General features: G+C 36.9%; 1 protein-coding gene and 1 long non-coding RNA gene across 5 annotated transcripts in view; one reads left to right on the top strand and one right to left on the bottom strand.

The window, feature by feature from the left end:
• camkk2 (calcium/calmodulin-dependent protein kinase kinase 2) overlaps nucleotides 1-20,597 on the top strand; it is a 74,539-nt gene that overhangs the window by 7,752 nt on the left and 46,190 nt on the right. The gene's annotated exons all lie outside the window — the stretch shown is intronic.
• LOC147831867 (uncharacterized) lies at nucleotides 2,018-4,584 on the bottom strand. Its single transcript, XR_015520117.1, has 2 exons — nucleotides 2,368-4,584; nucleotides 2,018-2,174 (listed from the first exon to the last, which is right to left on the bottom strand). It is a non-coding gene; the product is annotated as an uncharacterized LOC147831867 (long non-coding RNA).

A 20,597-nucleotide genomic window follows, 5' to 3' on the forward strand; every position in this document is an offset into this window, starting at 1 on the left:
CACTGAATATGCTGTTTTGAAAGACACATATGAAGTTATGTTAGGTTGTTAGGAGGCAACAGAGGCACGCATCTTTAAAGTCACAGGGAAATGGTAAAGTTTGGATAGTATACAGCTGCTTATACGCACATCAATATACCATCATTTCTGTCACACTGTATAACAAAAAATTATATTTTAACAGTACTGTAATGGTTGGTTTTTTTATGGTTACGAAAGGGGTAGAAGTTAAAAAATACAATTTATTGGGTAATTTGATAAATAACATAAAAAATACTCTGTACAACTACTGTTTTTACATTATTCTGATGATTAGATTTAGGGTTGGGGTGGAGGTAGACATTAGTAAAATACAATTATTGGGAAATTTAATAAATAATATAAATATTTCTCATTAACTTCTGGCCGCAACCGTATCTGATTTAGCAGCAAACGGAAAAGTAGCAGACAACTGAAATGAATGCAGTCATTTTGACTGCTGTGTTAGTTCTAGGTAGAAACAATCATAACTTGTGTGTTTTGCAATTTTAATAAAATAAGGAAATATACAAATATTTAGTAAAAGTCAAGGAATTAGTGATGTTTGTGTTTTATTTCAACAAATTTATTAAATCGCAAAAATTATAAACGGTTAAAATGACTGCCTCTATAGTTCTAGTGTAAAATAACGAAGTAATAAACAGTTTAAACAGAATAAATAAAATATAATTTTGTATTCAAGTTTTAATTTGGAAGCACACCGTATGAGCTAAAAGATTTCTGTTTTTAAAATGCTTCTTAAAGTGTTAGTTCACCCAAAAAAAAAATCAAGATTTTGTAATTAATTACTCACTCTCATGTCCTTTCAAACCCCAAAGGCTTTCGTTTGTTTTCGGAACACAAATAAAGATATTTTCGCTGAATTCTTGGAGATCCCTCATCCTCCATAGACAGAAACGTTCCTGAAAAGCAAAATCGTCAAAAAAAAAAACTTATCCCTTAAGTGGTTCAATAGGAATGTTAACAAACTGTGAAAATTCTTTTGTTTTCACATGAAACAAAAATAATGACTTTGTTCAACAGTTTCCTCTTCTCAGTGTCAGTATAGGGTGCATGTTCATGTGTTGTGCTTTTCTGCACCTCATATTACCTCTGATGCACCTGTGGTTAGTTTCACAGAGTATTCATCAGTGCATAGAGCTCAGTGTGCACAATATACTGACACTGAGGAGAAGAAAATGTTGAATAAAGTTGCTGTTTTTGTTTTATGCGACCACAAAAGTATTCCAATAGCTTGATAACATTCAGATTGAACCACTGAAGATTTGCATGATACTGGAACTCGGTATCAGTCAATACTGGAATTAAAAAAACCATCATTTCCTCCATCATTGCTAACATTTGAGCACGTTCTTAATTAGCACTGATTTGTCATGGTGTTCACGTGCTCAACAGAAATGACTGTGATTGTCCGTGAAGGTCATCAGTCCACAGAACTCACCGCTGAGTCTAAACACAGATAGAGGGACACTGGAGCCGGATTCACCAGCGTATCGCTTGTATGTCAGCTTATAGACAAACCAGCTGATCGACGTGACTTTGAAATGCTCCAGTGCCCCTGTATCTTTGTTTACACTCAGTAAACAGCGGTGAGTTCGGTGAACTGATGACCTTCACGAACAATCACAGTCATTTCTGTTGAACACTCAAATGCGGGAAATGGAAGTTTTTTTAAATTTCAGTATTGATTGGTACAGAATTCCCGTATTGTGCAACCCAAGTTTGTTGGTACCTTTCTTGATTTCAGTTTTTGAGTGAACTACGCCTTTAAAATCTTGCCCCAGATTTCCACTGTAAATTGCAGATAGTTTTACGTTGTAAATTGTACTGCAACTTTATCAGAGTTTTAGTAAATAATTGTTCAATAAACCAATCCTAAAAATTTTTAAATGTGTTTTATTCTTTTTCTAATTGAATCTGAGCTTAGTTTTGCCAGCAGATGGCACTCTAGGCTAGTTTTGATACGTTTTTTAGTTAGTTTTTAGTACATTTAACGTAAACGCTTATGAGGAAAAGTGCTTGTACGTTCACCTGAGTTTTCGTTTTAATGAATACTATGCAAACGTCACATATATTTGACTTTCCTGGTAAAATGTCCTTCACATAAAGATCCGCCTGCAGGCTTCATGGACCACCTAGGCCAGGGGTGGCCAACCCTGTTCCTGGAGAGCCACCTTCCTGCAGATTTCAGTTGCTACCGATTTCAAACACACCTGAACCAATTAATTAGGACCTGAACACCACATGATAATTACAGGCAGGTGTGTTTGATATGGGTAGCAACTGAAATCTGCAGGAAGGTGGCTCTCCAGGAACAGGGTTGGCCACCCCTGATCTAGGCTGTCAGGAATTGTCTATTTTTTTCAGATTTCTTAAAAGCTGTTCACACAATAGAAATAGAACATGGTTAATGCCTGAAAATCCTTAAACATATATAATTTTCATTCAGTAACCATAACATTTTTACAGTCAATATTAAAATTACAATCATTTTCAAAGATCAGTGTGTAGATTATCACTGCTTCTTGTCCTTATAGTAGATTATATTTACATTTTATGTTTCGAAGAATGATGTGCTCCAGATGGTCCCATGCGGTCAATCCTCTGTGGACCCTTTTTCCCCTTTGAATGTCCTTTGCATATCACCGTATATAGACAACCAGGCAGTCGAACGTGTGTGTTAAATTGCGTGATCTGATATAAGGCTGCATCTCTGTTTCTAGGCTAAGATTGGATTCTTCCTGGAGGTCATCTTGGGTAAAGGCTGGATTGAAAACGGTGGCTCTTTTTAGGCATTTGATGTTGCTCTGTGTGGAAAGCCTTTAATGCAGATGCCGTGTGTTGGGGAGTCCAGGGATTGTTTGCTTGTTGTGAGTCTCCATAACAAATGAGGTTTGCTTGTGTTTCAGAAGGTTGAGCACGTGAAGCAGAGACGCTTGGTTTGCGATCCATCAAAGATCGAAGTAGGTCACAGAAGAATGTGGAAACTGCTCTCGGATTAAAATAGCTCAGCCCGCCATTGCAGTCAGGCCACATCTTGCCTGCATCTTCTGTGCATTTCCTGTTCTTGAAAAGAGGAGATGTGAGACTGTGTTTTCAGATGCTTGTTTAAGGTAGCCTGCTACATGGGTTTACAATAGTGTGTTTTGGTTTTAAAATGCATATATTCTGCTGCGATTACACCTGCTGTCTACACTACTTTGATGTCTTTAACCTGTAAAATGGAGATTTTTGAAAACCACGAAGACGGTTGGATCAAAATAGTAATACTAGGGCTGGGTGATATTGCAAAAAATAAAAATAAATCTTGATATTATGTTTCAAATCATTCAGTATCGATAATTATTAAATATTTTTTTAATGATCCATTTAGGAATATTAGAATTAATTTATTTAACCACTTTATTTTAATTTACCAACAATACTAAGGCAAAGAGTTTTAATAGTCAAAAACAAAAATATTTTTATAATGAAACAAAGATAAGTGTTAAAGAGACTCAAACTTGATTAAGAAAGTGTTACAAAGTGTGTGCAATGGTAAAGCGTAAATACTGAACAATCAAAGCAAATTTTAAGGTGTTAATAATTACAATACAGTAAACCTCAAACTCTGTCAACAACACAAATTATGACAATCAAATCTGAGCTTTCAAGTAAAGGAACCAGCCATCATTATTCAAATACATACTGCAACATTACAAATTGTTAAATGATTATATTACCCCCTAATATGCTAAACAGTCTTTCAGATGGGGAGCTAGTGGCTGGGATACACAGGAAAAGAAACCAAAAAGCCACTCTGGCGACATCCTTACATCATTTTTTTATTTACAACCTCCTCGCTGCTAGCCACCGCACTCATTTTCGCGTGTGTTGTTATTCTGAGCTAAAGTGACAAGCGCGAGCGCATGGATTTCTTGACCATTTACAATGGACTTTGTGCTTGCGCTCCGCTAGCGTTTCTTGTAACTAGGTGACCATCAACCATTTTCTCAGAGGATGACAAATGGACAAATCATTGCTGCAGCTCTGATGCAACTTTATCAGCCATCTCAATCCCCAGTAAATGAGTTTTTTCATCAGCAGGGGACATTGTTAATGTGCAATGACCTCAGCTTATTCCAGAAAACGTAGATATGCTGATATTTCTTTTTAAAAGTGTAAAATTGCAGCACAGTCACAGTTTTAGTCTTATTTTGTTTGTATTGTTTTTTTTTTTAGTTAGGGCAGAAAATATATTTAGCAAATAAATGTGCAGCATTTAAGAAAAAAATGGAAAGACTCTTCAACTTAAATTTGTTTTTAATAATTTTGTTAAAAAATCGAGACTTAATTGTGAGTCGTATTGAATCATGAGTCAGGTGAATTGTTACATCCCTAATAGTTACTTCAGATTGTTTTCTGGTTCTGTTCTAAAAATCTGAAAGGATTTCAATTTCTTTTATTTCAAGTCAAGGGAAAATGCATATAAATCTACATTCCTCATGAACTTAAATGTACCCAAATTAGCCCAAAGACTAAGGCCTATACCAATAAAAATACTGGAAACAAAAAACAACAATAGCAAAAAAAAAAAAAAAAACTAGTGTTTGCAATGTTAATTATTATAAGGTATATTTGAGGCATTTGCTTGACTTAAACATAACCTTTTTCCTCTCAATGCAATTGAATAGTTTATATAACGAAACAAATCATTAACGCTATTTTGCTAAGGCTACAATGTGGTATTTCTTTCAATGTTTTTGGTTGTATAGTGTGGATGGAGATCTTTTCTGAAACAAAGCGGGAATTTAATGGATGAGGATTGTTTTCAATTTTAAAACGTTGTGTTAAAGCGAAAAAAAGTGGTGTAAATGGAGCTGCTCGAGGCTTGCGCTGGAGAATGACACATCAATCCCTTTGACTTTCTACACACTTTCATCATCTCACCATCAGACACCTGGGCTGACAAATGTGTCGGACATGCTTGGCCGCTCTGTACTCACCTGGACTGTCTCTTTGTCATAGACACAAACGGCTAACATCAGGGACAGACCAGTAATTAAAGTCTGATCTGATGTTAAAAAAAAAGGGTCTTATCTGGCATTATCAGTTGACCTCTTCTGGACATTTTGAAGTGATTGTTTGGTTTTGCTGTATTCAAGAAAAGCAGAGCATCAGTGTTTTGATGGTGTAGTATGTTGTCATCAAATATCGATACTGTAATTCAGAACAGATTGATTACCATCAGATATTGACGTCTTTTGGGACTGAGGGTTTTCTGACGAAGGCATGTCCAGTTCCAGTTCATTTAACAATGGGAAGTTGCACGTCATTGCTGTTGTACATCCGCAGGCAACACACTGTATTGTTTCATTTCTAAATTAATCAGTGTTTGTGATTGATTCGGGTGAGTCAGGGTTCATTCGTGAATGAATGAGCCACTATGAAAGATTTGGTTGTATTAAGGATTCAATGATTTGAGTTATTAGTAGTTGCTGCCTATTACTAAATATAATAGCACCCCCAAACCCCCCTGAACTTTTCATATATCTAAATGTGTGTGCAATATTTATGCATATGATAAATATGAGTGTAATATTTAAAGCATTAATCTCATATAATTAGTTATGCTATTGCGTGAATACATTTTTTGGTCAGTGTTTTTGTATGTTGTTACTTCTTAAAGGGTCACACATTTTTTGAGATGTCATATATATGTCCCACGCTGCTATAAACACTATTAGGACACATATATATCACCAAAAAGTGAAAATTGGTTGCTTTTGCGTTATTTCGAGCAAATTCCGGTTTGAAAAGTAATTTAGAAGCTACCTCAGGGTCATGCGATCCTGTTGTAAATCCCAGCGTGGAGACTGGATGTCTGTACAGGCGGTTACAATGTGACGTCTTTGAGCTTTTAACATTAACTCAAGAGATAGACATGGTTCTAACCAATCAGCTTGCTCTATTGTGAATGGGGTGCAACTTCATTTACATGCATGATAGCTTCAAAGACTGTTTTTAGTTATTACAGTGTTCAGAGAGATGCCAAGTTGTGTTGCCAACCGTAATTAAAACAAGCGGAAGAAGAATTGTTTGGAGACATGGGTCGTCAGTGTTGCGTTTATAAATGTGCTGCAACCAAGGTTTTGTTTTCAATTCCTTGCCATGAGAGCGCAACTGGACTCAAGTGTGGATTACAGTGTTCTGAGAGCATTTCAAATCAGTAAATAGTGAAATTCGGATTTACTGCTGGTCTACTTAAAAAAAAAAGACGCGGTTCCAGTTCGTGTTGATTATCCTGTCTCGACAGATTTGGTAAATGTGTGATCAGTGTTCTTTGTTTATGTTTATTCAGAAGCAAAGTTAGCTTGTATCGTCAGCAGTACTCTTTCTGTTTTTAAAAACATACCTTAGTCAAAATGATTTAGTTACTACGTTTACAGTATGTTAATATCACTATGATATTATGGACTAAAAGATCTGCTGTAAATGCTGCTCTTGGAATGTAAACGTGTATTACCATAATCAAATTATTACCGGATTTTTGCCACATTTTGTGACAGCATAGTCTAGGACACGGCTTGCTGACGCTACCTTGTGAGTGCATCTAAGTTATCGAGAAATGCAGAGTTTTTTTTCTGTCTCATTCGCAGTGCGGTTTCAAACATTCCATTAAAACTACACTCTTCCAGCAGTTTTTCGCATCCAATATCTCTTTTGTCACGGGGGGCAGGCCTGTGCAGAGACTGTCCAAAGGGCATGTGTAGGATAAATTTTTTGAAGAAAAGGGGGTGGGGGTGGGGGGTAAAGAGGTGTTTTCGCGCGCGTACTGAAGAGCGGTGTTGTCGCGCGCGTTCTGAAGTGCAGTGTTGTCGCGCGCGTTCTGAAGTGCGGTGTTGTCGCGCGCGTTCTAATTAGCGGTGTTGTCGCGTGCGTACTGTAAAGTGGGGGGCGCGTACTCACGAACGGTGTTGTCGCACGCCTACTGAAGGGCGTGAGGGGGGGGGGGTGTCGCGGGGGCACTTTTGATCATTTTGGAAGGGCACTTTCTATTTAAGATTAAAAAGGGCATGTGCACTGCACAGGTTGAGCCCTATGTGTGCATGTGCCTGACGGGGGGCATGCATGAAATGTAACTGAATGAAATTGAAAGTGCCAAACTGCAGTTATAGTGGACAAATTAAGAATTTGGCGAATAATTCTATTACTGATGTCCATGTAAACGTAGTGACTGTCTTTCTCCCCTGCATCTGTGTTGTTTTGCCTCTGTGAAAATCAGCGTGTGCTCGAACTGAAACTCCTCTTTTCATGCAAACCATTCCCTCTTTGGCGACTCGACACTCACACCTAAACAAAGCTGGACTCACCCACTTGCCTGGCTTTTTTTTAAACAGTGTGAAAATACCCTGCAGAGACAGGGAGATTTCATGGCCCTTTTAAAATTTATTTATTACAATATAAATTATTCTGTATTTTAATAACTCAGCAAATATATATTTTGTCGTGTTTGAATAATATTACCATTTTTAAATATATAACTCACCAATTGAGCAGCTAAAAAAACAAAAAATCGAAGGTAATTTTATTCATTATATTAAAACACAAGTTTAATAATTAGCTTGTCTGTTCGACTGCTGTTTTTTTAAATGTCTATAACGCAGAATGCTGCATGTAACCCTTGATACACAAATGTATTATAAGCTTTTAATCAATGGACCAGATGCTCAGAAGTCTAAATTCCTCCAAAGAGAGAGAAGATACAACAACAGTGAAGGACTCGGACACAGAGGTAAGAATAATAAAAGATTGTATTGTAAAATGTTCACAGAAATATAAAAAAAAATAAAAATAAAAATAAATAAAACAAATTCTAGGTTTTTTTTCACACGTATCTTATGACCTCAATCTTATTTACACTCTCTAATAACACTTCTCTTTCTTCACAGGCTATATCACTAATAAGGTAAGTTAATATTGTTATTTTTCTGTTTTTTCTATTGTTAAGGCTAATATTATATTTTGGTTACTATCATAACAATAATATAATATTAATATGCTAATAACAGTACTATATTAAAGGTTTGCAAGTGTAAGTTAATAATACAATATTAAAATTGTATTATTATTTAACATATAATCAACATTTCCCTTCTTAAACCAGTTAACCTCTCTCTATAAAGATTCAAAAATTGCAACGAATGAACACTCTAAAGGAACAATGTACAAATAAAATAAAAATGAAAATAAAACATTCACTTAAAACATTTCAAAATGTTCCAAAAGTCCAGTAAAGGTGATAAACTTTCAAAAAGATTCTTTTGCAAAACAACTAGGTTGCAAATTCAGTTCCAGAGATCCAGGATGTTGCACTTGTGAGTGTGTTGTAAATTTACACTCCTACCATGACGCTGAATAGGTTTTACTTTGTATCTTTTCAACAGGTGTATCCAAAGAATCCACTCAATGGGAGGCTCGCCAGTCCAACTCCACAATTAGACACGCCGATGGAAGTTGAGACAATCCAAATCCAGAAAAGAGTTCAAACTTCAATTAATTCGAATCCAGAGCAGATCACATCCAGCAACTGACGTCAATAGAACATCTCACCGATGAAAAATCAGAAGAAGATGCACAAACGAACAAAACCAAGGAAAAGAAAAAAAAAAAAAACCTGGCCTTGAAAACACAAGGCCAAAGAAACCATTAGCATTTTACAGTGTATGCATTATCTCAGCTAAACACATTTCTAAATAAACAGCAACAGTAAATAACCATGTACTGTATATGCTTCTCTCTGCTGAATTTCTGTGTTTTTCCTATTTCTCTCTCCTATTTGGCATTTTCTTTTTACAAATGACAGCATTTTACTTAAACTTTTCTCACTTAAACTTTACACAATCACTTGTATAATACTCTGTATAATACTTTGAGTTTGTACTAGACCAAACAAATGGTTAATTAATAAAACACATTTTTCGACACTAGTTTAAATCATGTTATAATGAAAACAATAATAATAATAATAAAAAAACAACTCACCAAGGAAATCATTCAAAATCAAAACGAAACAAACAAGAAAACTCCAGGTGGCACTCGTGTGCAGATTTCACTCTCAGAGACAAATCTTGTCTTTTTTCTCTCAATCCTTCATTAAAAATATATGATTGAAATCATGTCAGCATCTTATTAATGGTCAATTTTCACAGTTAATACGCATTAAACATTAAAAGATGTAAATCTAATAGTTATATTACTGTTATTAATATAACAACTTACATCTCTGCTTTCCCTTGCGAACCCTGAATCACCATAGCAACGGTAAACACAAGCTAACAGACAAGCGAGATTTGTTATTGTTTGGAAAGCTGATCTGCTGCTATAGTGTAAGGCACGATGATGTCATTCTAAAGCACTATTCCCTTGAATGCTGTATAATACTCTATTATAAATTATTTATATAAGTAAATAATTTTAATGTATATTATTTAATCGAGTATTCTGCCAATGTTTTTTCCTCATATTTCTATTTGCTCTATTGCTGTATACTACCCACTAGTAACCTGGGTTACACATTCCCCCCCTGAATTCAGGCACGTCCTCGGGCATGTACGGGGTTGGGTTGTCACTGCAATTGGAAAAGGGTCTGGCACAACAAAGGGCTGATCTCTAGTGAGTATGGGTTCTTCTAACGATGTGGTAAAGGCAGAACTCAGACCTTGTAGTAAGGACTGAATGACTAGTGTCAAGGGATTTCCTAGTTTATGATATTCAAGCTTATTAGGAGGTCTACATTGCCTTTTTGAGCGTCTAGGGCCACTTGTATCTAGGTCTTCATCCACTATTGGCTGGTTACTTGAAACATTTTTGACATGTGGATTTTGATCATTAGAATGGGATACATCAACAGGATCTAATTCAAGCGCCCTTCTATGGATCTGTCCTTCAACACTATTTCCACTTCTTTCAGGTTCAATTTCTTTGGGGTCAATATCAGCAGGGTTCAGCACAGGTAAGAAATTCTCATTGACATCATCTCTTTGATTTTCTGTTAAGTCTTCTTCTAGTCTGGAATCAGGTAAGGTTTCTTTTTCAGGGTTCACCACGACAGGGAGTGGTTCAATGGGCTCTATGCCAGGTAAGTTCCTTACAAGCACTGGACTTTGTGATGAAGGTAACACAGTCGTTGTAATGGATTCCAACTGGCGTCCTGCATTTCTAATATATAGAGAGTCATCCTCAGATTCTGACTGATCACTCATTTGATGTTCTTTGGGAGCATATTCTAGAGCAGAGCTAGACCTAGTTCTGGGCTTACGTTGAACATTTGGAGGACTCATTTCTTCAATTTCATTTTCAGACAAATATCCACAAGGTCGAAGTAAGTCTCTGTGTAAAGTTCGAACTGGACCGGTCTTTCCGTCAGGCTGGACTACATATACTGGGAGATCTCCAGCTTTACGGATAACTACATAGACATCTGGTTCCCATTTGTCTGCCAGTTTGTTCTTGCCTCTTAGCCTCAAATTTCGCACAAGGACTTTATCTCCCACGTCAAGAGTAGAAACAACCACATGTTTGTCAAATCTGCGCTTGTTACGTTGGGCTACTTTTGCAGAGTTTTTGATGGCAATTTCATAGCTCTCTCTTAAACCTTCTTTCAGATCTTTTACATACTGAGAGTGGGATTTGGTAGAACGATCCACAGGTAACCCAAAGGCTAGGTCGACTGGCAGCCTGGGCTGTCTACCAAACATAAGTTCATAGGGAGTGTATCCTGTTACATCATTTCGAGTGCAATTGTAGGCATGCACCAAAGGCTTGACAAACTCCTTCCAGCATGACTTCTTTTTGTTTTCAAGAGTACCCAACATTTGGAGAAGGGTCCTATTGAATCTCTCCACTGGATTTCCTCTTGGGTGGTAAGGAGTAGTTCTCACTTTGTGTATACCTGCGACGAGACATAGCTCTTTGATGAGGCTTGACTCAAAATCTCGTCCTTGATCACTGTGCAGTCTTTCCGGAAATCCATAATGTACTAGAAAGTTTTCCCATAAACATCTAGCCACAGTCTGTGCCTTCTGGTTTCTGGTAGGCACAGCCACCGCATATTTGGTGAAGTGATCTGTAATAACTAATATATCTTTGGTGTTACTCTGATCTGGCTCTAAAGACAAGAAGTCCATACAGACCAACTCCAATGGTCTGGTAGTCTTGATGTTCATCATTTCAGCTGCTTTTTCAGGAAACGCTTTTCTACGTACACATCTCTCACATGTCTTAATTTTCTCTTCCACAGATGATGACATTTTTGGCCAAAAGAATCTGGTTCTGACAAGGTCAAGTGTCCTCTCCATGCCCATGTGTCCCATATCATTATGGAGACTCTTCAACACTGTTCCACGTAAAGCTACAGGTAAGGCTAATTGATAGTGAGTGCTTTCCTGATCTTGCTTCTTCCTATAAAGCAATCCATCCCTTAATTCTAATCTGTTCCATTCCCTTATCCACAGAGTAACAGCAAGCGACTGGTCTTTTGAACTAGAAGGTTTTTCATTCCGCTGTAAACAATCGATAATGAATTTGAGATCAGGATCCATTCTCTGCTGTCTCTTTAACTCCTCGTTAGACAGGTAAGGAATGACTGGAAGACCATGCTCATTTTCTTGTTCAAACGCATTTGGTAATACATCTGCATGCAGGGCTAAGGACTCAACAAGGGCAATGGAAGGGTTGGAAAATTTGCATTTATGTGAGGAATTTCCAATCTGATGTCGATCACAGATGGCTTTTATGGCCTCTGGGAGGATAAGAGAATCTTCAACTCCAAATTCATCTAAATGATGAAGGGTAAACTGTTTAATTCTCTCTCTCTCTTTCTGGGATACAGGGTCATCTAAAAGCTCACCATGTGGTCGTCTTGAAAGGCCATCTGCATCACAGTTTTGACTTCCAGCCCTATACTGGAGCTTGAAATTGTAAGTGGACAGACTTGACAACCAGCGATAACTGGTAGCATCAAGCTTTGCAGATGTCAGAATGTAAGTTAAAGGGTTGCTATCAGTTACGACCACAAATTCTGTTCCATACAAATAGTCACTGAATTTAGATGTGACTGCCCATTTAAGAGCTAGAAATTCTAGCTTGTGAGCTGGATACCGGCTTTCACTTCTTGTCAACCCTCTGCTTGCAAAAGCAATGACCCGCATTTGTCCCTCTTGTTTCTGGTATAAGGCTGCCCCGAGCCCAGTGGTACTGGCGTCAGTATGCAGAACATAAGGAAGCTTTGGGTCTGCAAATCCCAGAACAGGTGCAGAGGTGAGTTTCTCAATAATCATGTCAAAGGCCTGTTGACAGGGCTGATTCCATCTGTCTCCGAATTCCTTTTTGGGGTCCAGATATTGCTTATTCTTGTTCTCTTGTAGGTGACGTTTTTGAAGAGGTGGATACCCTACTGTGAGGTCATTAAGGGGTTTGATTATCTTGGAATAATCCTGAATGAACCTCCTATAGTATCCAGAAAATCCCAGAAAAGATCTTAATTCTTTGAGATTTCTTGGTCTTGGCCAGGTTTTTAGGGCCTCAATTTTCACTGGATCAGTCTCCACTCCATTTTCTGATACAATATGACCAAGGTATCGAACAGAAGTCTGGAAAAACTTGCACTTTTCAGGCGATAGCTTCAGTCCATATTCTTTGAGCCTTTTCAAAACGTGCATCAGCCTTGATTCATGCTCTTCTAAACTTTCAGAGAAAATGATCAGATCATCGATGAAGACCAACACCTCTTTTCTATTCAAGTCACCCATGCATCTTTCCATCAGCCTTTGAAACGTACTTGGGGCATTGGTAATGCCTTGGGGCATCCTATTGAACTCCCAGAACCCCAAGGGACACACAAAGGCAGTTTTACTTTTGTCAGCTTCCTCCATCTCAATCTGATAATATCCTGATTTTAAGTCAAGGACAGAGAACCATTTCGAACCAGTTAGTGCTGAAAAGACCTCTTCCAGATTTGGCAGGGCATAGGCATCTTTAATGGTTTGTGAGTTTAGCTTTCTGAAGTCAATGCAAAGACGTACAGAATTGTCTTTCTTTCTTACAACTACTATGGGGGAGGCAAAGGGGGATTCTGACTCTCGGATAATTCCAGCTGCTAACAAGTCTTGCAAATGTTTTCGTACTGCATCAATGTCCTGAGGATGTATGGGTCGAGGTCTGTGTTTGAAAGGAGTCTCATCATTAAGCTTTATTCGGTGAGTGACTTTGTTTGTATGTCCATAATCTAAGTCATGCAAGGCGAAGACTTCAGGCATGGAATTTAATTGATTCATTATTCGTTTCTTCCATTCAGGTGTCAATGGGGAATTTTCAAAGTCGAATTTGAGATTGGAACAAGCAGAAAGTTCTTTATTCACAGTGCTGGAATTCACTTGCCCACTCTTTATTACTTCTTGGACTGCCCGCATTTCAGCAATTATAGTTCTGGGGTAGATGGTAATGTCGGTCTGAGTTTCATTCCGTAACACAACTGGTAACTGTTGATGCCTTTTGCTGGGTAAGGAATGCAAACAGCTGGTAACTAGCAAACCACCAGGTAAAGCGGGTGAAGTTGGTGACTCTAGAGCTACACATTTCCCTACATGAGGACAATTAACTAGAACATGTCCATCAAGAACCACTGTACATCCTGCAGGTACTACCTCTGGAACATGTCCCTTGAATTTGATACAGCCCACTACATCAGCACTTGCTTGTTTGTATCTTGCTTCTAAAACTTTTTGTACTGCACGGTAACCATGGAAGTTAGATTGAGGAAAGGAAGCAGATTGTTGGACATAGTTGCTGTAAAGAGCATCTAATGAATTTGTGCCAATTAGAACTTGGGGAGTGTTCATCGAATCTGGGACTACCAGGGCTAAAGTGGGCACTTCTGTCTCAGTTCCAAGGAACTCTCTGGGAAACTTAAGAGTCAATTCCACATATCCAAGATAAGGCACTGTTTGACCATTTGCCCCTTCCACTTCCAGCAAGTTATCCAATGATTTAAGTGGACAATTTGATAAATTCTCTTGATAAAATGACCAGGGAACAGTAGTTACTTGGGACCCTGTGTCCAGAAGGCAGGAAACTCTTTTATTACCAACAGTTATTTGGGCAGTACACTTCACTCCCACTAATCCTCTTGGTAAATTTCTCAAAGAGGGTGCGTCACACGCATTTTGGTTGAACAATTGTTTACGTTTCTCAGGGCAATTATTATTTCTTTTAGTCTCTGTATGCCCCTCTACAGAGACCGTCCTCAGTTTAAAGGATTCATGATTGCTACTTGTTGGGTATCCCACTGGGCTTGTCGCTCCCTTAACTTGCGTTTTTTCTCAGCAACTTTAGTAGGGTCAGGAGCATTACTACAGCTGCTGGCAAGATGACCATCTTTCGCACATCTAAAACAATACCCCGGACGAGGTCTACTTTCAGGTAGTTTACTAGCTCTGTAACAATCTGTTGCTCTAGGTTCAGGCAGCAAGTTTCTGGTGCGGTTTCTATACATATCAGGGGCAGTCAGTTGAACCTTTAAATCAGCAATCTGTTTCTTTAAGTCAGCAATTTCAGTTGCTTCTACATCACTTTTAATTTTTGGAGTGGCTGTAGTTTGCATGGCTGTAATCTGTGCCTGTAACTCAGTGACAACATTTCTCAGCTCACTCACTTCATCTGGTTTTGCATTTTTTTTCTTTTCTTTCTGGCTTGAAGGCTTTTGCAGTGCAACAACTTGAGCTTGAAGTTCACACACTTGCTTTGCGAGAGATGTGTCAGTTTGATCATCCTGCGTTTCACTTTGGTGGGCAGATATCTGGTGAGCTGACAGTCTGAATTTCGAGGGGGCAGGATAGTGTTTATTTAGCCCTAAATGTTTTCTCATTCTTTCTTCTTTAGAGGCATTTTTATCTTCTTCTGTACGGATAAGTACTACTAATTCTGCAAATGAAGGAGGAGTGGCTTTTCTCCTTTCTAATTGAAGTTCAGCAATGAGGGAACTGTCCCAACAGCCGCGACAAAACTGCTTTAGAAGATATCGGTTTCTCTCTTCTTCAAATATCCCACCTCGTCGAATAGCTGTGCTTAAGAGTACTTGTAATCTGTGCAGGTAAGTTGAAGGCTTCTCACCATTGTTTTGGAAGCTATTCATAAATCTGGCTAATAACTCATCTCCGTCTTCTACAGAGCCATATACAGACTCCAGCAATTCCAGATATACTGCAGGTAAACTGTTAGGGGAGACATGTTTAACAATATCTGCAGCAGGGGGAAGCAGACTGTCTATGATTTTTCTAGCTCGATTTAAGTCAGATATAGACGGATCTGTCAGTAGGAGATCAACACTGGCACGCCAAGTGTCAAAATCTGGCTCATTAACAGGTCTAGGAATTTTTCCAGAGAAAGATCGGAGGCGAAAAGAGGTATAGTGCATATGAGCTGTGTCATTTGTGCGGACAATGTGCTCAACTACTACCTTTTGCACGCTAGGAGGATCAATTATGTCCATGGTAAGTGCTGGATGGGATGACACTGTTACTGTGGGTTTAGTACTTCTATGGTTAAGGCTTTCCTTGGACAGGTTTTTTGAATTTGTTGATTCAACTTCATGAAATGGTGAAATTCTAGATGAAGGAAAAACTGTTTGTTCAGTAATCACACTTTGTGATATGACTGGGGACAGCAGTCTATTTGGTGAACTGACTGTGCTACGATCAAGTATTTGAGAACGTGCTGCATTTGGAAATTCAAGATTTTTATCCAAAACAGGTAGTGATTCAGCATGAGAAGGGCCAAATTTCATCTTCAGTAACTCTGTTTGGAGTACCTCCTCAATCGATTTCCCACTAAAACTAGCAATGTTTTGCAATTCCTCCAGATATCCATTAGTAGCACTATCACTAGCAATATGGGGGTAAACGCAGCTTAAAGCACGTACCATGAAAGTGGTACTTGGGTTTGACATACTAACTACAGTTAAAGGCAAAAGAGGCATCAATGTTTTCATCGCGGAGTTATGTGTAAACTCTATGATAGCATGTCGATGAAACTCACAGTCAGGGTCATCAATGAGAAGATGTCGGTTAATACTACCATATCTTAAAAGCCATGACTCTAAATCTGAGTCTGTCTCAGTCAGTGTCATTCCACCCACAATCACTGTTTTTGAGATATCTACATTCTCTTTTTCTATGATATCCATGACGTTAAAGTTCTCTCCGATTTGTAATATTTATAGTGAACTCGAATACTGTAATTAGACACTGTTGTTGCAATCTCTCTCCTGGCTGGCTCTCGCCACTTTTTGGTATGTAACCCTTGATACACAAATGTATTATAAGCTTTTAATCAATGGACCAGATGCTCAGAAGTCTAAATTCCTCCAAAGAGAGAGAAGATACAACAACAGTGAAGGACTCGGACACAGAGGTAAGAATAATAAAAGATTGTATTGTAAAATGTTCACAGAAATATAAAAAAAAATAAAAATAAAAATAAATAAAACAAATTCTAGGTTTTTTTTCACACGTATCTTATGACCTCAATCTTATTTACACTCTCTAATAACACTTCTCTTTCTTCACAGGCTATATCACTAATAAGGTAAGTTAATATTGTTATTTTTCTGTTTTTTCTATTGTTAAGGCTAATATTATATTTTGGTTACTATCATAACAATAATATAATATTAATATGCTAATAACAGTACTATATTAAAGGTTTGCAAGTGTAAGTTAATAATACAATATTAAAATTGTATTATTATTTAACATATAATCAACATTTCCCTTCTTAAACCAGTTAACCTCTCTCTATAAAGATTCAAAAATTGCAACGAATGAACACTCTAAAGGAACAATGTACAAATAAAATAAAAATGAAAATAAAACATTCACTTAAAACATTTCAAAATGTTCCAAAAGTCCAGTAAAGGTGATAAACTTTCAAAAAGATTCTTTTGCAAAACAACTAGGTTGCAAATTCAGTTCCAGAGATCCAGGATGTTGCACTTGTGAGTGTGTTGTAAATTTACACTCCTACCATGACGCTGAATAGGTTTTACTTTGTATCTTTTCAACAGGTGTATCCAAAGAATCCACTCAATGGGAGGCTCGCCAGTCCAACTCCACAATTAGACACGCCGATGGAAGTTGAGACAATCCAAATCCAGAAAAGAGTTCAAACTTCAATTAATTCGAATCCAGAGCAGATCACATCCAGCAACTGACGTCAATAGAACATCTCACCGATGAAAAATCAGAAGAAGATGCACAAACGAACAAAACCAAGGAAAAGAAAAAAAAAAAAAACCTGGCCTTGAAAACACAAGGCCAAAGAAACCATTAGCATTTTACAGTGTATGCATTATCTCAGCTAAACACATTTCTAAATAAACAGCAACAGTAAATAACCATGTACTGTATATGCTTCTCTCTGCTGAATTTCTGTGTTTTTCCTATTTCTCTCTCCTATTTGGCATTTTCTTTTTACAAATGACAGCATTTTACTTAAACTTTTCTCACTTAAACTTTACACAATCACTTGTATAATACTCTGTATAATACTTTGAGTTTTTACTAGACCAAACAAATGGTTAATTAATAAAACACATTTTTCGACACTAGTTTAAATCATGTTATAATGAAAACAATAATAATAATAATAAAAAAACAACTCACCAAGGAAATCATTCAAAATCAAAACGAAACAAACAAGAAAACTCCAGGTGGCACTCGTGTGCAGATTTCACTCTCAGAGACAAATCTTGTCTTTTTTCTCTCAATCCTTCATTAAAAATATATGATTGAAATCATGTCAGCATCTTATTAATGGTCAATTTTCACAGTTAATACGCATTAAACATTAAAAGATGTAAATCTAATAGTTATATTACTGTTATTAATATAACAACTTACATCTCTGCTTTCCCTTGCGAACCCTGAATCACCATAGCAACGGTAAACACAAGCTAACAGACAAGCGAGATTTGTTATTGTTTGAAAAGCTGATCTGCTGCTATAGTGTAAGGCACGATGATGTCATTCTAAAGCACTATTCCCTTGAATGCTGTATAATACTCTATTATAAATTATTTATATAAGTAAATAATTTTAATGTATATTATTTAATCGAGTATTCTGCCAATGTTTTTTCCTCATATTTCTATTTGCTCTATTGCTGTATACTACCCACTAGTAACCTGGGTTACATGCACATTTCATCTTCTGTGCTGTTTCAGTTGTCTGGTTGTCACTTGTTGTCATTTTATGTCATGTAGAATCCATCATTCATTCTGTTGCTGGCTGAATCTCACAGTAGGTGATGGATGAAGACAGAGAGACAGGTTAATAAACAAAATAAGACAGATTGTTTCTTTTTATGTGAATGATGGCACTAAAAAGTCGACAACTGCGTTCTGAAGGGTTTCTAGTGAGTTGCTATGTGGTTGCTAGGGTGTTGTTGATTATAAAAATGTGTCAATTAATTTAGGGCTGCACAATACAGTATATTGCAAAATCAGCGTTATCGCTGTAATAGTATATGCAATATATGTATCACACGCTTGTGTGGTAAATTACATGTATTTTATATACCAAGCATTTCCGTGTTGCATGCATTGGTTGTTTATCTTGACCAATCACATGGGGACTTGCTATCTTTACCTCCCAAGCAGTTGCATTTCAAATTTCAAATGAGAGGACAACGACAACAGCCAATCAGAGTCCGGATATCTGTTGAGGTTTTCACTCATTCATAGTGTTTTAAAGGAGGCGTCCAAAATTGCCTACTACTAAAGTAGGTACTACATTTTAAATTTACAACATGACCTTTAGAATAGTCTGTTCTATTCAGTTTATATGTAAGTAGTATGAATGGAGCTTGTATGTCCGCCGTTTGTCATGATCACGTGACCTATCAACGTCAGTCACGTTGCTTCACTCCCATTAATGAATTCTCTCGCGTGACATTATGGAATAGTGTAGCGCCCAATGGATGCACACTTCAGAATCTTACTGGATGTAGTAGTAGGTCATCTGAGTGCTTCTCGCGTGCTGTTTTTCGAATTCTATGAATTCAAACATACTACTCGGCTCACATATTGTGTCAAGTGTACTAAATGCGATTTCAGACACAGTCTGAATTTTTGTTTTTAGTGTAAATTATAAATAATTAGATCTTAAAATTATTTTTACCTACATATTTTAATATTATTACATAAATAAATGTTTTTAAAACATAGCTAAAAAAAAAATCTGCTTGTTACGTATTACGTCACGCGAATCGGCTTCCAGGTCCTAGCGATATATCAAACTGTATGGGGAGACTCAACAAATGGTTATAATAAGCATTTACAGAGCGATGTAATACATTCGAAAATCACAATCTCAATATATATGTCCGTAATATCCGATGGTCAGGAAGTGATACATTTTTTATAAATTGTTAAAATATTGGTGTCTATGATGAAGCAAGTTTGCAGCAAGCTCCTTATTTTATCCAAAATTGACTTTAATGTGTAATATGACTAAAATGTGGTCATAAATGAATATTTTCTCAGTTCAGATGAGTAGCTGCTTTGACCCGGAAACAGTATTTCATATGTAACAAGCGTATATAATTTTTCTAGTGAAATCTTATATTTAAAAAATGTTATATATTTCCCAGTATCATGCAGCCCTAAATTAAATATCTACCCTCAATTTCTATGATATTATATGCTTTTGAGCTTCAATAGCTGTTTCCATCCAAAGATGAAAGATAGATTTTTATGCAAAACTGCAATATCACATAAATCATTTGTGAATGATGCACTTTTTCCATCCAGTGATTCAAAGAGAACAAAATCATTACTTTTTGATAAACATGCAAATATCAAAAAGAAAAATAGAATTTGTTGCTGAAGGAGAAACCACTGTGGGACTTATAAATTACTTGTGCCTCAGAAGACAAAACTCGAAGGACAAAACTCGAGTGAAGGAGCGGTGGCTTTTAGATGTGCAAGACAGATTTTTTTGGAAGACAGCTCAGAGAGATAATGATACTATACCACTTTGATGACAGACTTTTGGCTAAGGCGTTTTTAGAAAGACCAACACATGCCTTTCCATCGCATTTATTTTTATAATCAAATGACGGTAAATGATCTGATGTTACCATTAAGCATTTTTGATGTGATGTTCCAAAATACGCTTGAAAAATTGGGTGGATTGAAACATACACTTAAAAAAAGTTTGCTATTTGTTCAAACTACTCATTTAAAATAAGCCAAATCAACACAATTCTTTGTGTTTTTTTGGCGACAACTTAATTATTATATGTTCAATCCACTTAAATTTGTAAAAACGCATAAAATAACCTAAATCCTTCATGTTGTCCCAACACAAATAGATTAAGTTAACATAATTGTTTAAAAAAATTAAAGTGGATTGAACATAAAACAAATAAGTTGTCCAACTTAAGAATTGTGTTGATTTGGCTCGTTTTAAATAAGTAGTGTGAACAAGCAGCAAAAATAATTGAATGTAGTCTTTCTTTCA

The sequence above is a fragment of the Danio rerio genome, chromosome 21 (genome assembly GCF_052040795.2).
Source record: "Danio rerio strain M-AB ecotype USA chromosome 21, GRCz13ab, whole genome shotgun sequence".
In the NCBI taxonomy this organism is placed as follows: Eukaryota; Metazoa; Chordata; class Actinopteri; order Cypriniformes; family Danionidae; genus Danio; species Danio rerio.